At 35.6% G+C, this 4,313-nt stretch overlaps 1 pseudogene across 1 annotated transcript; it reads right to left on the bottom strand.

The window, feature by feature from the left end:
- Positions 1-210: 210 nt before the first annotated feature.
- LOC309843505 (small nuclear ribonucleoprotein G pseudogene) lies at positions 211-620 on the bottom strand (annotated as a pseudogene). Its single transcript has one exon. The product of its transcript is annotated as a small nuclear ribonucleoprotein G pseudogene (transcript).
- Positions 621-4,313: the final 3,693 nt, after the last annotated feature.

Below are 4,313 nucleotides of genomic sequence, written 5' to 3'. Positions count from 1 at the left end.
GGCATTTAGGAATAAGATTCTGATAGTCCAGGAAAGTGACTCCTTTTAAAGAATGGGGTTCAATCAAAGCCAGTTCTCATGGGGGCCTGCATCTTTAGTGAAATTTTTAAAATAAATACATGCCCTTCTTATCTCTGTTTCATATTTTATGCCAGAGAATTCTTGGCTACTCAATGCAGAAACCGTATTGGTAAACATTTCTGTCAGTTATTTTATTTATTTTTTTTGGCTATTATAAAAGTTTATTTAACAAAAAAGCTCAATATGAAAATGCACACGATCTGAATTTTATATTGTAGTAAAACAGGTACTATGGAGAAGAGGACATGTGGAAGCAGTTGATTCTTCTGATGAACACATCCATTGTTTATACTCGTTCTAAGGCTTCTAACATGATGATACTATTTCCTCGTATTACCACCATTCCAATATTGTTCTGTTGCCCACTAGTTGCCATCTCCACACATTCATCTATCACAAGATTCATAAATGGATCGAACCCCTGCAATATTCCTTGAACATGTCTGCCACCATTTAATTTCAATGATAATTTCTTGTCCATAAATTTTTTCAGCTCAGGAGGGTGAGCTTTGCTCATGGTGTCTACTCGGCGAGCTCAAAGATGCCTCCAGGTGCCCCTCGCCTCTGTCAGTTATTTTATTGTGTCCTAGAAAGTATGTATAAAAATTCTTTTTTATAGATGAGGAAGCAGAAATGAAGTATCTTTGAGTGTGTATTTTTTATTTTAGCATCAAGAAATTTTAAATTAGGATACCGTGAAATTGACTTATCTTTTGGTGTACAGTTCTATGAGTTTTCATACGGATCTAGATTCAGGTCACCCCTACAACAGTAAAGATACAGAACAGTTCTCTTATCCCCTAACATTCCTTTGTCCTGTGTTTTTGCAGCCACAACCTGCCCTCACTCTCCTAATCGTTGATAACCATGAATCTCTTCTCAGGGGTGATAGTATAATCTTTCTGATAAATAGAACCTTACACCAGGTAACCTTTTGGGACTGGCTTCTTTTACTTGGTGTATACTGCCTCTGACATTCATCCAAGTTCTTGTATGTACTGATGGCTCACTGCTTTGTCTTTTTGTGTTTGTTCAGCCATAGTTTGATGAACCACTGAAGAACATTTGGGTTCTTTCTGGTTTGGGGTAAATATAGGTGCAGCAGCTTTAAACACCCATGTAAGGACTTTTGAGTGAATATAACATTTCATTTCTATGGGGCAAATACCTAGGAATGGAATTGCCAGGTGATATGGTAAATGTATGTTTCATTTCATTTTATTTTTATTTTTTTAAAGATTTTATTTATTTATTTGACAAACAGAGATCACAAGTAGGCAGAGAGAGAAAGGGGGAAGCAGGCTGGCTGCTGAACAGAGAACCCAATGCGGGACTCGATCCAGGACCTTGGGATCATCACCCCAGCCGAAGGCAGAGGCTTAACCCACTGAGCCACCCAGGCAACCCTGTATGTTTCATTTTAGAAAACAAAACAAAACAAAACAAAACAAAACAACCTGTCAAACTATTTTCCACAGTGTCTACATTTTGGGTTCCACCAGAGAAATGTGTAAGTCCCAGGTGCTCTGCCTCCAAGCCAGGACTTGGTATTATCAGTGTTTTTCCTTTTAGCCATTTTAATCAGTGTGTTTTAAGCCTGGTTTCAATTTGTATTTCTGTAATGGCAAGTAATTTTGAACATCCTTTCATGTGTTGACTTGACATCCTCTTCTCCTCTTTGATGAGATGCGCAAGTCTTATGCCTACTTTTGAATTGAGTTGTTTCATTTACTACTGTTGAAATTTGAGAGATTCTTATATATTCTGGATCTAAGTACGATGTCCAATATATGGTTTTCAAGTATTTTCTCTCAGTCAATAGCTTATCTTTACATTCTTTTAATGATCTCTTCCACAGAATAAAAGGTTTTAATTTTGATGTAGTCTGATTTATTATTTTTTTTTCTAATAATGTGCTTTTGTTGTCAGGTCCAAGAATGTGTCTTTTCTTTTCTTTTTTTTAAGATTTTATTTATTTATTTGACACAGAGAGATCACAAGTAGGCAGAGAGGCAGGCAGAGAGAGAGAGAGAGAGAGGAGGAAGCAGGCTCACTGCCGAGCAGAGAGCCCGATGCGGGACTCGATCCCAGGACCCTGAGATCATGATCTGAGCCGAAGGCAGCGGCTTAACCCACGGAGCCACCCAGGCACCCAGAATGTGTCTTTTCTTGATACTGAAGGTTCTCTTATGCTTTCATATGAAAGTTTTATAGCTGTACGTTTTACATTTATTTTTATTTTTAGATCATAGTTGCTTTATTTGTTTCATTCTTTAATTTAAATTCAATTAATTAACATATAGGGTATTATGAGTTTCAAAGGTAGGGTTCAGTGGTTCACCCAGTGCTCCTTACACCTAGTGCCCTCCTTACTGCCCACCACCCAGTTACCCCATCCCCCCTGCCCTCCTCCAGCAACCCTCAGTTTGTTTCCTATGATTTAGAGTCTCTTACAGTTTGTGTGCCCTCTTGGATTTAGTCGTTTTATTTTTCCTCTCTTCCCCTATGATCCTCTGTTTTGTTTCTTAAATTCCACGAGTAAGATCAGATGATCATTGTCTTTCTCTCATTGACTTATTTTGCTTAATATAATACTTTCTGGTTCCATCCATGTCTTTGCAAGATGTTCATTTTTTTTTTTTTTTTGCATATGAATGTCCAATTACTCCAAAACCATTCATTTGAAAAGACGACCTTTTTCATTTAATTTTCTTTGGAATGTTGTTGTCAAAACTAATTGGTCATATTTGTGTAGGTCTGATTTTGGACCCTCTATTCCACCCATCCATTGTTATGTCTAAACTTTTACTAGTACCACATTGTCTTGATTACTTTAACCTCACAGTAAATTCTTGAAAAAGATAGTGTGACTCCTCCAAATTTATTCTTCTTTTTCAAAATTACTTTGGCTATTTCAGTTCATTTGGTATTCCATAACAGTTTTAAAATAAGTTTGTGTATACTTGCAAAAATCTTGCTGGATTTTGAGGTGTTATTGGACCTATTGATCAATTAGGGAGAATTTACTTATTCACAGTATTAAGTCTTTCAATGCATACATGTTATATGTCTTTCTATTTATTAGGTCTTTGATTATTTTTGTCAATATTTTGTAGTTTTCAGCATATAGATCCTGTATGTTTTGTTAGATCTGTACCTAAGTGCTTTATATTTCTTAGAGCTAATGTAAGTGGTATTATGATCTTAATTTTTTTCTTTTTCTTTTCTTTCTTTCTTCCTTTCTTTCTTTCTTTCTTTCTTTTTTTTTTTTTTTTCTGAGACCGTGTGAGTGGGAGGGAAGATAGAGGAAGAGGGGGAGAAATACTCTTAAGCAAGCTCTGCTCAGCATGGAGACACAGGGCTGGATCCCTTGACCCTGAGATCATGACCTGAAACAAAATCAAGAGTTGTATGTTCAACCGACTGAATCAACCAGGCACCCCTTAATTTTGGTTTTTAATTGTTTATTGTTAGCAGGTAGACGTACAATTGACTTTTGTGTGGTGACCTTGTAATCATGTGACCACAATACTGGGAGGTTTTTTGTTTTTCTTTTTCTTTCCTTTTTGTAGAAACCTTGGGATTTTCTATGTAGATAATCATACTGCAAATAGGGACACTTATAATTATTTTTTTCTATCATAGCCTTTCATTTCTGTTTCTTGCTTTATGGACCTCTGGTATGGTGAGGAATAGGAATGGTGCAAGTGGATATCCTTGGTTTGTTCCTAATCTTAGAAGGAAAACACTCACTCTCTTGTCATTAAGTATGAAAGTTATCTGAAGGGTTTTTTTTTTAAATTTCCTTTATTGGATTTAAGAAGTTTACTTCTATTCTTAGTTTTTAGAGAGATTTGTTTTTGTTTTCAATCAGGAATGGATGTTGAATTTTGCCAAATGCCTTTCTGCTTTTCTTCTATCAGCACTCAATATGATGGATTGCATTGATTGGCCCAGATTTTCATTTCCAGGACTCAACTTGGTCATATTGTATAATTATTGCGTAATTATTTTATATATAGATGGATTTTAGATTTTAATATTTTATTATTTTTTGGTTTACTTGCATATTTTCATTAATTCTTATTGTAACATTGCAAATTAAGATGGATTCCCAAATCATAGAGGGACATAGTGAGGATTGAGAGCACTGGTAATTTGCCCAAAGTTACACAGTGAAAAAAGTTTGATAAAAGGATTTCTGAATCCAAAATTGTTCTCTTTGCACTCTA

Source organism: Mustela nivalis (assembly GCF_964662115.1).
Source record: "Mustela nivalis genome assembly, chromosome: 1".
Classification (NCBI taxonomy): domain Eukaryota; kingdom Metazoa; phylum Chordata; class Mammalia; order Carnivora; family Mustelidae; genus Mustela; species Mustela nivalis.
Note: the sequence above shows the minus strand (reverse complement) of the source record. Positions and strands in the feature narration are given on the sequence as shown.